The sequence below is a fragment of the Coffea arabica genome, chromosome 3c (genome assembly GCF_036785885.1).
Source record: "Coffea arabica cultivar ET-39 chromosome 3c, Coffea Arabica ET-39 HiFi, whole genome shotgun sequence".
In the NCBI taxonomy this organism is placed as follows: Eukaryota; Viridiplantae; Streptophyta; class Magnoliopsida; order Gentianales; family Rubiaceae; genus Coffea; species Coffea arabica.
Genome location: NC_092314.1, coordinates 27,921,239 through 27,939,058, shown reverse-complemented (window position 1 = coordinate 27,939,058; position 17,820 = coordinate 27,921,239). Strand labels below are relative to the sequence as shown.

At 38.4% G+C, this 17,820-nt stretch overlaps 1 long non-coding RNA gene across 1 annotated transcript; it reads left to right on the top strand.

The window, feature by feature from the left end:
- Positions 1–16,518: 16,518 nt before the first annotated feature.
- On the top strand, positions 16,519–17,592 carry LOC140037677 (uncharacterized). The gene is made up of 2 exons (XR_011841653.1): positions 16,519–16,905; positions 16,992–17,592. It is a non-coding gene; the product is annotated as an uncharacterized lncRNA (long non-coding RNA).
- The last annotated feature ends 228 nt before the right edge of the window (positions 17,593–17,820 follow it).

Genomic DNA, 17,820 nt, shown 5'->3' with positions numbered 1-17,820 from the left:
CCAGATTTGTCGACTTGCTGAACGTATTTCATTTCTTTTTTTTTTTGCACTGGATCTTGTTAAGTTTTTCTGTTGGATTGGATGATGGTTTGCTGCCTAGTTTAAAGCCTTGTGTTTGGACTTGTTTATGTTTGAAAGCTGGTTTGACAAGGTGTCGAATTGCAGAAAGTCTTCATTCGAAAATTACAGAAGCAAAGAAAGCTTCGGTTTGCCGAAAGCTTCATTTGCTTGTTGAAACCTTGTTGCAGCTTGATTTTGCATCATTTCTTGCTGTGTTTTACTAGTTTGAATATCCAAGTTGTGTGTTGTGTTGTTTAATTCAAAGTTTGGTCATTGGTTTGAGAGAGTTTGTTCAAAGCTTGAGTTAGTTTTCTGGAATTTGTGGTTGAAGATGAAAGCGCAGCCGACATTCTAGTTGCAGCAGCTTTTAAATTGCAGAAATCTTCTTCGTATGCATGCTTTGCATGAAGAAATAATTTCTAAAAATTGCAAATCGACCCCTTGGCTTCCAACTAATGCTGCTAGGGCCCAATCAATTAAATAATTTCATCAATTTGGTCCTTGGTAATTTTAATTTGTGCAACTTCATTGCTTGTTTGCTTCAATTAACTACCGTGCTTTGTTTCAATTGCGCTTAAGTCATGACTTTAGGGACTTTATGATCAAGTAAGCTTTGTTTTGCATATTTCTTTTAATTTTTCTTAAATAAAGTGGTACCTTGACCTTTTTATTGTTTTGAAGCCATTTTTACTTCATTTGATTACCATCGCGAAGGAGGTATAACTTTTCTTTTATTCTTTTGTCTCTCCACTATGTGATCCAACGTGCTAAGTGAAAATTGCATGTCTACTTGCTTCCCTTGCCTTTCCTTAATTTCTTTTATTTATGTCATTTACTTTTGCTTTTTTATTTAAGTTATTCTTTATGGGGTATGTGTACACCTCTTGGCTTGTAATAGTTAGGGATTTAATTATTTTATTCCTTTTCCCCCTTTTAGATTGTAGTAGGGTCTCCCTAATGTAATAGATAGGGCTTGGAGGAGCATTCAATGAAGACCTATCGAAGTCATGTGCCTAGCTAGCAAATGTAATAGTTAGGGCTTTAATTGTCTTATGTGTCTTGCATGCTTAGTTGCTACGTGTTAATTTGCTTTGTTAGGGCCTTGCATCTAGTCGAGCGTGCTAAATGTTATGTGCTATGTGTTTATGAGTGTTTGGCATGTCTACTCGCTTTCCATAACCATGAATGAATGTGATGGATGAATGTACGTTTCCACTAGTCCAACGCTAGTCGGAATTCATAGAATGGGCTAGTCCAACGCTAGACCCTTAGGGATTTCCCCTCGTTAGTACATGTTTGCATGTTCATTACATGTCATGCATTCTTTTTAGTTTTATCATTTTGCATGCCCCTCGAACCCTTTTTCCCTCCATTTTAGGATTTTTGCATTTCATGCTAGTTATAGGGTTCATTTGCTTGAGAGTCCCCTTAAATATGGGATATAGACGAGTGTGGCTTTTTCTAAGCCTTAGCACGCTTGTATTCCCTCTATAAAAGGGCAAATTGAGTCACGATTTAGGTCTCCCCGTACCCAATATGCATGAATTCCTTAGGCTCATGCATTTTTAAATCCACTCTACCATTTTATACCCTCATCACACTTTCATTTTTCCTCCCATTTTGCACACGTGCACCTTTATGTTTCTTCACTTGCACACGAACATTTTTATCATCACTTGCACACATGCACTTCATATTATCATTTCACATACCGTACCTTGCCCACTCACATGCACATTTTCATTTACATATTTATTGTTTTTTATTACTTTTTCAAACTCATGTCCTCACATTGCATACATAAATTCCATTCATTTGCATCCCACTCGCATTATTCGTGACTTCTTCAAAGGATCGTTATTGGGCTTCACAATTAATGTGATTGGCACCACTCAACCTTTGAAGAGAAATTTCCCCAAATACCCCTAGGTCTAGGGTTTGCATTCATGTAGTGCATCCAAATGTAATAAATTCTTTGGTTAAAACAAGAAAATCTTTGATTAAATCACGCAACTAGTCTTGGCTAGGTCGAAGGGGTGCCTTGGATTTTTATCCTTGCCTTCCCCTTCGTCAAATGTGACTCCCGAACCTTTTTCTTTGGTTTACGTGGACTAGGAATTGTTTAAAAGGGGTTTCTTACTACTTTTTCCTATTTTTTCTTTAAAAATTCATTTTTTGGTGACTTGGTACACCTTAACTCATTAACAAGTGGCGACTCCAATTTTTATTTCAAAAACCCTTTTTAAACTATAATTTTGGGTCAAATCGTCGCATTCTCAACCCCCCATTTAGACCCATTTTTTCTTTTAAATCACAATTCATTTTCCAATCACAAAAAATACATTTTTTAAACCATTTATTTATTTATCAAAAAATGGGGCGCGACAGTTGGCGACTCCACTGGGGACTTTCGAGAGTCCGAGCAAATTTGATTTAATCAACCTTTTTCTTTTTTTAACCTTTTCATATATCACATTTGGGTGTTTTAGGGCTGCATTTTTTCCTTTTTAGGATTTTGCATTTCACGCGTGTCCAATTACTCCCTCGCTCACGAATGTATGATTGGTTGATTGGATGTATGTTTACTTATTTATCTCGCGTTTGCATTGCATTTTGGGTGGGGAACATACCCTAGAATCTCGCGTTGGTTCTTGATCCCTCCCCTCCAAACGAGCACTAGCATACGTGCATACGCTTTAATTTTTCACCCCTCATTTATTTTTCTTTTAGTGGCTTGTCACGCCACTCCACCCTATTAGGATTTTAGGCGACCCACTTGGACGTGTGATCGTGACACGACGTGTGCGTAGCACGATCCAAGGGGTCACTTAATCTTCCGCTTTAAACTTTGGGTTAATAGCCTTTAGCTTTTAGTCGAAGATTGAGGATGTGTGATAGATTCACTCAGACATGTGGCCGTGACACGACGTGTGCGTAGCAATGTCTGGGGAATCGCTTGAGCCACCGACAAGGAATCTTGGGAGTGATGACCCTTGGTTTCCAAGTCTGAAGGCTTGGGGACCTGAGCTTATCGAGTCTAGATGCATTAGCGAACCCCAACCTCATGCATCCATATTAGAGTTGCCTAGGGTAGAGTCGACCTTACCCTATTAGGGACACGATTCACGAGGGGAGGGATCCAACCCCTCTTTCCTTATCTGCCTTTGTTGCTTTATTGGCCAACGTGTTATGTGATTATGTGCTGAACTAACGTTTCCTTGTTTCTTGTCTTTTGCATTCACAAACGTTAGGAAATAAGAGGTCTGGCATGATCCTCTTTTAGGACCTACCCTTATAGATAGGCTATTGCACGTTTAGAAATTTCGGTATATTTTGTTCACAAATTAATAATGCCATACCATTTTAGGCCAACCCTGGCAAATGAAGGGCTCCTTAGTTCACGTTTCCATTTCAAATTGCATGTTTTATCGCTTTAATAAACTGGCATCACGCATAAACCATAGAAGGGAATGCCATTTAGGGGATCCCGTGTTAGGAATAAATCACCTTGTGTCTCGGATACTTAATCCAAGGAGACTTGCACGTTTACATTTTGTACCATCCAAAGGGGTAGCGCACAAGGTAAGGTAGGATCCGATCATTTTTATAAAGCGATCTTTGGAATATGAGCGTCTAACAATCACCTTTTGGCCATTTTATCAAATTGGTAAAAATTCCTTGCAAAAAGGACATTAATTGGAACATTCACCAATATTTTCTCACTGATGAGACGATAAATAAACTAAGGCCAAACTTTGATTTTAGAAGGCTCATAAACTAATGCATCAAGCCATTCGGTCCATTGGATCATTTGATTCCTCAATTTCATCCAGTCCATTTTATCAATTTGTTCATTTTTAGGGCAACCTAGTCAATTTTGAATTCATTTGACTAGTTTATCCATTTTAGGACAATCTAGTCGATTTTTAAATAAGGTCACCAATTTCATTCAATTCATTTGATTAGTTTACCCATTCTTAGGTCTACTCAATCGATTTTGAATAAATTCAAATCATCAGATTCGTTCAATTTCATTTGACCAAGTTTACCCTTTTAGGGTGATCTAATCAATTTTCAATAAATCATCAATTCATTTGATCAATTTACCCTTTTTAGGGTCATCCGGTCGATTTTTGAATAAATCACTAATTTAATTTCATTCATTTGGCCAATTTACCCATTTTTAGGGCAACCGAGCCGATTTTGAATAAATCAAGTTTCGTTCAATCTATTTGATCAATTTACCCTTTTTAGGGTGATGTGATTAATTTTGGATAAATTAAATTTCATTCAATTCATTTGACCCGTTTCCCTTTTTAGGGTAATCTGGTCGATTTTAAATAAATGGTCAATTTCCTTCAATCCATTTGACCAATCAGGGTTTCGATGTCAATTTTAAATTGGGAAACTTAGTCGATTTTTGAGAAAACCATCCATTGCATCCAGCCATTTGATCAGTTGGGGTTTTGACCCGTGCTTCACTGAGAAAATTTGTCAACGAATTCCAGTCTCTTCGATAGAAAGTTCGTCAAGGTCAAACCCATGCGTTTTTGCAAATTCTTGTATCGATCAAAAGTGATCAATCTATTCGGACGTTGACCTCATTTTGACAAAGTGTCTCTCGTCACTCCAAATTGACCAAATTTTTCAAAATTATTGTTCACTCAATGAGTTGATCGGATCCATCAGGTATTGTATAGTGCATACTCTAGAGGATTGCATTTTCATGCGAGGCCTACCCTTGGCACAAAAAGGGTTCCCCCATAGGACATGCATCCGAATTTTTCTGGATATCTACTAACTCTTGCCTTTTTCTTTTCCTTTTCTTTATTTTCTTTGGAATAACTAAGCGAGGGTTGAATCTAAAGGCAATTTTTCAAAAATTCTCAGGTAATATTCAAACATACCTTCTTGTCGGAGCCCCATCATAACGCGATCCCGTAGTAAAGCCCAAAGGAATCGTGTAGACATGAGTACTCGGCCAGAATCGTCCGATAAGGCCACTGCAACTACCCAACCGGAAGCCACCAGTCCCGGGGTTCAGTTGACTGAATTACTCGCCAAATTTGGGGAAATGGCATCTGAAATGGCAGCGCAAAAGAAGTTGATCGACGAGCTCGTTAGTAGCGGAGTGCAGCCCGAGCTTGCGCCCATCAAACAACCGGAATCCGAACCATTCGTCATCCCTCCGACTCAAACCACCGTTACTCCACCTTTTCTTATTCCACCCGAAGGAACTTTCACTTATCCATACACTTACCTTCCTAATCTTTCATTTTTTCCTACTCACATACAAGGCCCACAACCCCAAGCTACTTCAAACATACCACCAGAGCTACATACTTTTTATCACACTGCTGCTGAGCCATTCCTACCCGACCATATTGTTCAAACCAAGCCAGAAATTGGGGAATCTTCCGCTCCTGTTGATATAAAGCTGCTCAAACGCCTCGATCGTTTTGACGAATTCATAAGAAAAAGTCAGGTGTTGAACAAACAAGGAGTCCTGGATTACGATGAGCTTTGCCTTTTTCCAAATGTGCAGTTGCCTGAGTGGTTCAAAACCCCGAAATTCAACAAGTATGATGGGACGGGCAATCCCAAGACACACCTCCGATTGTTCGCCAACAAGTTGGGTAGGCCAACAGATGATGAAAATCTACCTTTAAGGTTATTCCCTGAAAGTCTGGAGGGAGATGCACTCGACTGGTACTCAAATTTGAAGCCCGAAGAAGTAAAGATCTGGCTTGACTTGTCCAATACGTTTGTAAGGCAATACGAGTATAATTGTGAGCTAGCTCCAACACGAACCACGTTGGAAGGGATAAAGAGAAAACCCTCCGAGGATCACAAGACTTATGCCAAAAGATGGAGGAAAATAGCTGCAAAAGTCGAGCCACCAATGACTGAGAACGAAATCATACGCACTTTTATTAAGGCACATGATCCGCTGTACTTTGAAGAAATTTTCCGCATGACTGGATGCTCGTTTGCTGCTATTGTCAATAAGTTTGAAGAGTTCGATGACTTCGTGAAAGCTGGGAAAATTGTTAATGTCTCTGCCCTCAAATCCCAGTTGGATGCCTTGCAAAGCCAAGGTAGTAATGGGAAAAAGCAACAATTCAAAAAGCAAGATGGGGAAACTGCTTTTGTCTGGAATCGAAACCCTGTTCCAAGACTCAGACCTCGACAATACCCTACCTACTCAAGCCCTTATCCTTACTATTCAAGGTCTCGTCCTGTTTACCATACTAATACCACTCATCCTCGACCTAGCCCTACCTACAACAACTCGCCTATGGCCCCTTTTCAAATATCCCAACCTAACTCCCAACAAGTTCGACCCCGACCTCCCTATAATCAACAATTTCCCCCACCAAATAGACCTACCTATAGCTATCCCCAATCCACTGAAACCTACAATCAAAGCCGCACTCGGACCTTCACCAACCTAGGCAGGCCTTTGGACCAATTGTATGAACAATTGAAGGCTGCCGGCAGGCATGATTCCCCCTCCATCTTATCCTTATGGCAGGCCAGCTGGATACGATCCACAGTCTACTTGTGCCTATCATTCGGAAGCACCTGGTCACTCAACCGCTGCTTGTAAAGCCCTTAAGCACAAAGTTCAAGACATGATCGAGGCAGGGGAAATAGTGCTAAGAGGAAAAGGTGAACAAGGTCCGAGTATAAGTACAAACCCTTTTCCCAAGCACCAGGACACCTTTGAGGCATCCACCTCCGGTGACGAAATTTGAAAATCATAAAGGAGCTCTGCACAATTTGGATGGCTGACTATCCTCCCTCTCAAAGGGAATTTCGATAAATCTAAGGGTTGTCATTTACTAAGGTTCACGAAAACTTTGTCTTGCATATGTGAATAGTTTAATGAAAACGTCTTTTGCATTTGAGTTGTGTCTTGTTTCCGCTTTGATTTGGAGTTTTCTGACATGCACAATTTGTTTATTTGTTTATTTGATAATTGTCCTGAATTTTTTAATTCTTTGAGATGGCCAAAGATGAAATTATTTGACCCTTTGAATATCATTGTTCTGGAATCCGATGATCCCTTCATTGAAAAATCCCTTCATTTGAAAAATCTCTTCATCGAGAAATCCCTTCTTTGAGAAAGCTTTCATTGAGAAAACCCTTCATTAAGAACCCCCTCATTGAGAAATCCTTTCTTTGAGGAAGCCATACATTGGAAAATCCCTCCGTTTGAAAAATCCCTTCATTTGAGAAATTCTTTCATTTAAGAAAATCCCTTTCCGACCAGGTTGAAAGCTGATTGGTTAAAGCAGTGTCATCAACGATTGATTCTGATTGATGAAAAGCAGTTGAATGCTATGTGCCATGACCAATGTTGTCAAAATGCATGGCCTGTGTTCATAATAAAAGGGGCCGCCACCAATCTTCTGAAGAAGGGAACAAAGTGCTAAAGTAATGAAAGATGAAGTCGAAGGCAAATTTGCTTCAAATTGGCAAAGCTCATTGGGTGTTCAAAAGGTATTACCTGGCGGAGCATTCATGGATAGACAGGCATTCTCTCAACCTATCAACTCAGACATGTGTAAGAAATTCTTTATTTGATTATGCAAATTCCTTCTAGGAAATCATGCAAGAGACGAGGCAAAAGTCAGGCCATCTTCCTTTCCAATCAAAACATTTCATCCCTAGTCGTCCCTTTTGAGCTATCAGAATAATAATTTTTTCGTTTGACAGCCATTGAGGATTGCAAACCCCACACTGGGGCAAATTCATTTTGAAAAAGAGATGATCAGAAAGGGAAAGCCCTACACTAGGGCAAATTTATTTTTGAAAAAAGAAAAAGAAGAAGAAAAAATGGAAAAGAAGGAACCCCACACTGGGGCAAATTTAGTTTTGAAGAAAACTGCAAAAGTGAGAAATATGCAATGAAAATGCAAAGAAAGAAAAATCCAATCGGACTGGGGCAAATTTCCTCGATTTTGTTCAGAAATTGGGGATAATTTCAAAATGATGCACTCTCAGGTTATTTCACCTCGCATAAGCACAAATTGCTTTCAAGCCTCAACTTTTCTTGAAAACACCCCACCTGACCTCATTACAAAAGCCCAAAGTCCTGACTTTCGTCACTTGTTGTATTTCTATTGGGAAGTTTGCTAATCAACTGACAAGTGATGTCCATGATGCCTTCGTTTAAGTCTATAAGGGAAGCGCATTTTACTGATGTCAGCAATTTTTCAACTTACATTTCTGAGTCGATCATGGTTGAGCTCTTCCATTTGCTTCCTTAGGTGAAAACCCGAAAGGATACCTCAAAAGAAAAGGAGGAAAAGAAAGAAAAGAGAAAAACACGAAAAAAAAAAAAACAAAACAGAAAAGAGTGGGGGCAACCTTGGTGAAAACCCGAAAGGGCACCAAGGTAGGGTTTTTGCAGCAAGCGAGCACGAGGAGGAACGGCTGGCGACCTGGTTCATTTGGATTTCTCCTCATTTTTGTCATCCTTCTACCAATGTTGGATTCCAGAATAAAGATGTCCAGAGATTTGAACATGACATCTGTTGGCCAAAAGCTATGTCATTTTTGTAAAATATTCTTTTGCAAAATACATATTTAGGAAGCTCATTTTTCCAAATTGCTTGCATTCATGGCATTTTGTAGGCTTTAAACACAAATGGTTACGTTTGTATTCTTGTGCATATTCATTCCTGCATGACAGATGAAGTTACCTTGCATACCTCATTCTTGGTCACTGAATTTTGGTGAATAATAATCCCTGTGGTTTATTCGAAGCATACTTGGATTCAGCCATTTTTTTGAAAAGGGTTAAGGTTCAACAAAGCCAGTTACACAAGCTTCATAATATGGCAAAATGCATACCCGGTCAATTTGGGAAAAGCAGAAAAGTGAAAGTGACCAAATCCAACCAAGTCAGATGCCACAACAAAAGTTGGCAAAAGCATCACAAGACTCATGTTTACGCGATTCTCAAGGCAAATTGGATCAAATGATGGTGGCAAGTCCATTATTTCTTCTTTTCTTGCAGGAACGTTGCATTTACAAACAAAAGCAGCCACTTTCCTTTTCGCACCTAAATCGATGTCATAAAAGCTCCACAGCAAGTAAAAACGTAGTGATAATGTTATTGGCAAAGCATGATCATAAGAAACAACATCAGCTATCATTTCAGCCACAGAGATCAAATCTCCCTCTTGGTACAAAATTTGAACTACCCCGAGGTAAAAACTCAATTCATTGTTTAAACTTCCCCAGTGGAGTCATGATTTTAGTTTTTATTCGGGCCAGTCCCATGATTTTAGTTTTTATTCGGGCCAGTCCCATGATTTTAGGTTTTATTCGGGTCAGTCCCATGATTAAAAGCTTATTCGGGCCATGATTAAAAGCTTATTCGGGCCAGTCCCATGATTTAAAGCTTATTCTGGCCAGTCTCATGATTAAAAGCTTATTCGGGTCAGTCCCATGATTAAAAGTTTATTCGGGTCAATCCCATGATTTTAAGTTTATTCGGGTCAGTCCCATGATTTTAAGCTTATTCGGGTCAGTCCCATGATTTCAAGCTTATTCGGGCCAGTCCCATGATTAAAAGCTTATTCGGGTCAGTCCCATGATTAAAAACTTATTCGGGTCAGTCCCATGATTTAAAGCTTATTCGGGTCAGTCCCATGATTAAAAGTTTATTCAGGTCAGTCCCATGATTTTATGTTTGTTCGGGTCAGTCCCATGATTTTAGTGTTTGTTCGGGTCAGTCCCATGATTTTAGGTTTTATTCGGGTCAGTCCCATGATTTTAAATTTCTGTCTGGGTTTATCCCATTTAAATTTCTGTTCGGGTCAGTCCCGTTTAAATTCTTGTTCGGGTCAGTCCCGTTTTAAATTCCTGTTCGGGTCAGTCCCATGATTAAAAACTTATTCGGGTCAGTCCCATGATTTAAAATTTATTCGGGCCAGTTCCATGATTAAAAGTTTATTCGGGTCAGTCCCATGATTTAAAGCTTATTCGGGTCAGTCCCATGATTAAAAGTTTATTCAGGTCAGTCCCATGATTTTATGTTTGTTCGGGTCAGTCCCATGATTTTAGTTTTTATTCGGGCCAGTCCCATGATTTTAGGTTTTATTCGGGTCAGTCCCATGATTTTAAATTTCTGTCTGGGTCTATCCCATTTAAATTTCTGTTCGGGTCAGTCCCGTTTAAATTCTTGTTCGGGTCAGTCCCGTTTTAAATTCCTGTTCGGGCCAGTCCCGTTTAAATTTCTGTCTCGGGTCAGTCCCGATTTTAAAAATTTCCTGTCAAGGGTCAGTCCCCATCGTTTGAGACGTTCACCGCCGAATAATGCAGGTAAATATTTGGTGTCTACTTCTTTGTCTCAAGTTTTTTCAAAACTCAGATAAAGAGGGGCAAACTGTAGATACCAAAATTTGGTGTAATTTCATTTACTGTTTATTTTTATTTTTTTTTATTTGTCGTGTTCGTTTTATTCGATTTTTAGTTTTTAGTTTCTAGTTTTATTTCTATTTTTAAGTTTTTAGCATAGAATTTCTTGAAAGTGAAAAAAAGAAAAAAAGTGAAAAATGATGAAAAATGAAAAATGAAAAAAAAAGATTGAAAATGGCATTTTTGTTGTTTCAGTTTGTTTATTTTGATGTAAAATTGTTGTTTTTTATTATTTAGTATTTTATTTTGTTAAATTACTTTTCAAAAAAAAAAAAAAAAAAAGGATACGCGGCATAAAGCTGCGTATTGTTGCAGCTTGCAAAAAGAAAGCTCGGGCAGCCCCTTAGCTGCAAATTTTGGAGAGTATTGTTGAGGGTTTAGGGTTGATGACGTCCCATATAAATAGCAAAAAGAAAGGCAGCCGCAAGGGGAGAGGAGTGAAGGTAACAGCGAGGGTTTTAAGATAGAAAGAGCAAGAAGCCAAAAAAAAAAAGGGGGAGCATACGGGGATAGAGTTGACGGCTGTGGAGAAAACTGAGATGGGGGCTGATTAAGGAAAAACTGACGGCTAAAAGTTTTGGAGAGCAGGATACCGCTAGGATATTAGGGAGAAGAGTTGAGAACGGCAAAAGAAAGGAACAAAAAGGGAGGTTTAGGCTAGGCAAGAAAAGGAATCAGAAACCATAGGAAAAAGGCAGCTGAAAGAATTTGGGGAGGGAGTGAAACAACGGCAGAGAAAAAGGGAGCTTTGAGGTAGGAGGAACGGCGGTAGAAAGAAACAGAAAGCTGAGGGTTTTTGACGGGCTTTAGCTGAGAAAAATCAGAAGAGAGAAAGACTTTGAGAGAGTGAACGAGAGCGGCGGCGAAGGCAGGAAAAGTTTCAGTAGCCATTGAAGTCAAGGTTCCTTCATCGTCACTTCAGTCCTCCATTGCCTTCGGCAGATTTGCACCAAGGTACTTCAGTCACAAACTCACGCCAAGATTAAATCTTTCTGTCGTTAATGTTTGATTTACGGTTGATGAACGCATGGACAATAGTTTGGGAGTTTTCGGTAGTTCTTTATCATGAATTTAAGATGCCTCTGTTTGGTTTTCATGGCTGATGTTTGTGATAAGTGAGCCCAGCAAAATTGGAAATTTTCTCTCTATTATCTGATTGGAATGACCCTTTGATCTGTTTTGTCTCATCGTAAGATGTTTTCTTTTGGTTCTGCCTGATTTCTGTAAGCAACAAAAGGTTAAAGAATATGTAGGTTTTTGGCTAAAAATAATGGTTTTGGTTCTGGTCATATGAACGTGAATGCATGGGTCAAATTGCGAAGCTCATAGTGGTTTTTCGTTGCAGCAATCATACATTGTTTACTTACCAGAAACTTCCTGTTTGCTTGAATTCTCGGTTGGATAGTCATTGGAATGTTCGATGACCCCCTTTGTTTGTGTTTAAATTTCCTTGGGTTGAACATCGCGTATGGAGTCTGCTGCAATAAACTTGAAGGCTATCGGCTCATTGCCGCAACTTTTCTTTTTCTTTCGGATGCTGAAATTGCAATAGCTTGATCACCTTGTTGTTTGTGTAATTGGATGTTTGATTTTCAGTAGTAAAACATTTAAGTTGTGCATCCTTGCTAGCTTGAGATTCATTGGCACGATATATGTGATCAATGAGAAAAAGAAAAACTGTTGTGTTTAAAACATGCATGCTGCCGCAAGTCCCTTTCTTTCTTCTTGTCATTGGTGCTGCAATTTTTGTCCTGCAACAGCTCTTGAAATTGGTTTTAGATATCCTTTGCTTGTTTCATTTGGGTGCTAAAGGGATGAGAGGGAAGGTTTGGTGTTGATGTTTGTATGTTTGTTTAAGGAAAAGTTTGAATCATGCCCAAGCACTTGCTGGAAAACGCATTTCAACTTGCAAAAATCAATTTCATATGCTTCCAGATTTGTCGACTTGCTGAACGTATTTCATTTCTTTTTTTTTTTTGCACTGGATCTTGTTAAGTTTTTCTGTTGGATTGGATGATGGTTTGCTGCCTAGTTTAAAGCCTTGTGTTTGGACTTGTTTATGTTTGAAAGCTGGTTTGACAAGGTGTCGAATTGCAGAAAGTCTTCATTCGAAAATTACAGAAGCAAAGAAAGCTTCGGTTTGCCGAAAGCTTCATTTGCTTGTTGAAACCTTGTTGCAGCTTGATTTTGCATCATTTCTTGCTGTGTTTTACTAGTTTGAATATCCAAGTTGTGTGTTGTGTTGTTTAATTCAAAGTTTGGTCATTGGTTTGAGAGAGTTTGTTCAAAGCTTGAGTTAGTTTTCTGGAATTTGTGGTTGAATATGAAAGCACAGCCGACATTCTAGTTGCAGCAGCTTTTAAATTGCAGAAATCTTCTTCGTATGCATGCTTTGCGTGAAGAAATAATTTCTAAAAATTGCAAATCGACCCCTTGGCTTCCAACTAATGCTGCTAGGGCCCAATCAATTAAATAATTTCATCAATTTGGTCCTTGGTAATTTTAATTTGTGCAACTTCATTGCTTGTTTGCTTCAATTAACTACCGTGCTTTGTTTCAATTGCGCTTAAGTCATGACTTTAGGGACTTTATGATCAAGTAAGCTTTGTTTTGCATATTTCTTTTAATTTTTCTTAAATAAAGTGGTACCTTGACTTTTTTATTGTTTTGAAGCCATTTTTACTTCATTTGATTACCATCGCGAAGGAGGTATAACTTTTCTTTTATTCTTTTGTCTCTCCACTATGTGATCCAACGTGCTAAGTGAAAATTGCATGTCTACTTGCTTCCCTTGCCTTTCCTTAATTTCTTTATTTATGTCATTTACTTTTGCTTTTTTATTTAAGTTATTCTTTATGGGGTATGTGTGCACCTCTTGGCTTGTAATAGTTAGGGATTTAATTATTTTATTCCTTTTCCCCCTTTTAGATTGTAGTAGGGTCTCCCTAATGTAATAGATAGGGCTTGGAGGAGCATTCAATGAAGACCTATCGAAGTCATGTGCCTAGCTAGCAAATGTAATAGTTAGGGCTTTAATTGTCTTATGTGTCTTGCATGCTTAGTTGCTACGTGTTAATTTGCTTTGTTAGGGCCTTGCATCTAGTCGAGCGTGCTAAATGTTATGTGCTATGTGTTTATGAGTGTTTGGCATGTCTACTCGCTTTCCATAACCATGAATGAATGTGATGGATGAATGTACGTTTCCACTAGTCCAACGCTAGTCGGAATTCATAGAATGGGCTAGTCCAACGCTAGACCCTTAGGGATTTCCCCTCGTTAGTACATGTTTGCATGTTCATTACATGTCATGCATTCTTTTTAGTTTTATCATTTTGCATGCCCCTCGAACCCTTTTTCCCTCCATTTTAGGATTTTTGCATTTCATGCTAGTTATAGGGTTCATTTGCTTGAGAGTCCCCTTAAATATGGGATATAGACGAGTGTGGCTTTTTCTAAGCCTTAGCACGCTTGTATTCCCTCTATAAAAGGGCAAATTGAGTCACGATTTAGGTCTCCCCGTACCCAATATGCATGAATTCCTTAGGCTCATGCATTTTTAAATCCACTCTACCATTTTATACCCTCATCACACTTTCATTTTTCCTCCCATTTTGCACACGTGCACCTTTATGTTTCTTCACTTGCACACGAACATTTTTATCATCACTTGCACACATGCACTTCATATTATCATTTCACATACCGTACCTTGCCCACTCACATGCACATTTTCATTTACATATTTATTGTTTTTTATTACTTTTTCAAACTCATGTCCTCACATTGCATACATAAATTCCATTCATTTGCATCCCACTCGCATTATTCGTGACTTCTTCAAAGGATCGTTATTGGGCTTCACAATTAATGTGATTGGCACCACTCAACCTTTGAATAGAAATTTCTCCCAATACCCTTAGGTCTAGGGTTTGCATTCATGTAGTGCATCCAAATGTAATAAATTCTTTGGTTAAAACAAGAAAATCTTTGATTAAATCATGCAACTAGCCTTGGCTAGGTCGAAGGGGTGCCTTGGATTTTTATCCTTGCCTTCCCCTTCGTCAAATGTGACTCCCGAACCTTTTTCTTTGGTTTACGTGGACTATGAGTCATTTAAAAGGGGTTTCTTACTAATTTTTCCTATTTTTTCTTTAAAAATTCATTTTTTGGTGACTTGGTACACCTTAACTCATTACCAAGTGGCGACTCCAATTTTTATTTCAAAAACCCTTTTTAAACTATAATTTTGGGTCAAACCGTCGCATTCTCAACCCCCCATTTAGACCCATTTTTTCTTTTAAATCACAATTCATTTTCCAATCACAAAAAATACATTTTTTAAACCATTTATTTATTTATCAAAAAATGGGGCGTGACAGTTAATATAACATATTTTCATTATCTTTAGTTTTGTGGTTATTAGCAAATTAAAATTACAAAATCTACAAAGGAACCAGATTATGTGTCAAACTAGAAAGAAATGAAGAGACTCACAGTGATGGAGAAATAAATAATAAAATTGATGATTAAAATAGGAAAAAGAACTAAAGATGTGGAATTTGTCATATTTTATTTGTTGTTAAGAAAAACTTTTATAAAGTGTCAATAATCACATAATGCTTTCTTTCATTGGATTAGAAATTTTTTATTATGATTTTGTTGTGGAGTTAGAATTTATTCTCCACTTTTGAGATATTAAAATTTTTAAGGCCATAGAAGAGTTGTCATGGTGGTTTTATGTTAAATTAGCTTATAATTGAGTATTGATATTTAATTTGGGGGGTATAAAATTGGTTGTCAATGGGGTTTTGCGTGTTTGTTTTTTTATTGTGACAAGTATTGATACTATGTATGCAATTTGGAATCTTTTGGATGGCTACTTGATTTTGGAACTTATGTTTGAATGGTTTTTAGGGATTTGACTTGTTGATTTATGCAAAGTGTGGAAGAAAATGATTGAGTATACTATATTTTTCTTTCTTAGTTTTGTACAAATGGGCAATTTAGGAATTTTGAAAGAAAATCTAAGCTCTTGGACCTACATTGTTATTAAACAGTAAAAGTACGAGAGGTATATGTAATTTTTAAAACCTGATGGGAGTTCTTTATAATTGTGAGGAACCTCAGGGGAGGTTTGTGAAATTATCCCTAAATTTTTTGCTGCAATTAATGTGTTTGTAGGGAAATACTAACTGGTGGACTCAGCATACAGAAATATCCCTGGATTTCTTGCACCTTATCGAGGAACACCTCGAAAACCTGCACAGGGTCGACGTAGGTTTTCCTCCACACAGCAACTTTTCAATGCTCATCATTCATCACTTAGAAACGTAATTTAGAGATGCATTGGGGTGCTTAAAAGGAGATTCACCATTCTACACGATCCTGTACCTAATTTTTATATGAGTACTCAAATAAATGTGGTTATATCTTACTGTACTCTACCCAATTTCATACGAGACCAATTGCCAGATGATGACATATTCAATGATTATAATCAAGAAATGGATATCCAGGGAGAAGGTGGGGTCCCATCAATACCAGAAATTTAACCCCTATCTGACTCACAAGAAGAGGTCAATGAATGGCATGAAATGAGGGATGAACTGGCAAATGAAATGTGGAATCGTATCGAAATGCGAGACGAAGGTGAGAGAAAAGACATTTATGATCGGTGTGTTTGATTACTAATGTGATGCGAATAAGGTTAATCCATTTAGTGGCAGTTCATTTTGAAATGCGAATCTTTGCTAGTTTCCGTAACGTGTGCGTGTACCTAATGGGTCTATGCTTGAAATTAGGGCTGTCAACGGTCCGGGTCTGGACCCGGACCCTCTAATATTTGCCAGGCACGGATAGGCATATAGTTCCTCGACCCGGACCCATTTTGTCTAATGAATTTGCGGGTCGGATACGGAATATGCCGTTTCGACCCGTATAGGACCCAAACCCGTTTTTTAATTAATTAATAATTAAAAAATATATACCTATCTTTATCTGTCATAATTATTCATACCACTACTTACTTTCATTCCCAATTTTGTTCAATCCTAATAGTCTAATACCCACCGCCGCTGCACTCTCTTCTCTTTTGCTCCTTATCCAGCCCCAGCTACCCTTTTTCTCCTCTGCCTCCCGACTCCTGAGTGGCTAAGTCGCGCCTCCGCCAGTCACCACTCACCAGACACCTGACCTGGACCGGCAAAGCTTCTAGTTTGCTCTTCATTCCCAGCTCCAAAGAAAATCGCTGGGCCTGGCCAGCTCCAAAGAAGCAAGCCTAGCTCGATAGTGGAATGATCAGAGACAAGATTATTGTTTGAGGAATATATATATACAAAGTATGGGTTGCGGGAGTCCCGGAGCAGAACTGGAGAAGTATGGGTTATCGTCAAGAAAAATTTGGATCCAAAGGTATAATACAATACAAATCAATGATGTTGTTTTGTTTGAGCTCCTATTTTTTTTTTTTTTTGGTGATTTGAAGAGATCTCCTGCAGGGATGAAGTCTTGGCCCCATTGCAACGTAGTAGAATGGGTGGGTCTTCTATGGAGATGTTTGAAGAGATCTCGTTGTGTTTGGTGATGGTCCCCTCGATAGTGGTGAGACTATTAATTGGATTGCATATTGGAACCTTCATCATGAATGCTTCTTGAAGACTGGTGTTAGTTCATTATGTTATAGTTATGTTATAATTCATTTATGGTGAACTATGAATATAAGAGAAGAATGGGATAAAAATTAGACTGCATTTTCCGGGCGTTACTTGAACAGGTTTTTAACGGGTTTTTTGCCGGGTAGACCTGGCCCGGATTCGGGACCTGTCGAGTGCGGGTCCGGTGAAAGATTAGAAGATCCATCGCGTATTCGGGCCGAATCCGAAACTAATCCAGTATAACGGGTTCGGGTCAGAATATATGCATTTCGGCCGCGGATCCGACCCGACCCGTTGACAGGCCTACTTGAACTACAAGTGGTATGACCACATCTTTGTATTCGATGTACTGTAACCTACCTTTATGAGTTCCCATGTTTTTGTAAATTACTATTTAGCCCATGCAAAAGTAAATGCACATAAATAATTACCTTTTATTGGAAAAGACAGCAAGGTATAGAATAAACTATCAAAACGTGAATCCTATATTGTATCCTCAGGAAATTGACTATTTATATAAGATTGAGTTATTGTAAAACGGTCAATATATTTGACCGAATAACCAAAAATTATTCATTAGAATACTCAAAATCCATACAAAGCTAAAAAGAATCTTTCTTCAATGCCTTAAGTGAAACTTTCTGTTTTTCAAAATTGTTAAAAGAATCATGAA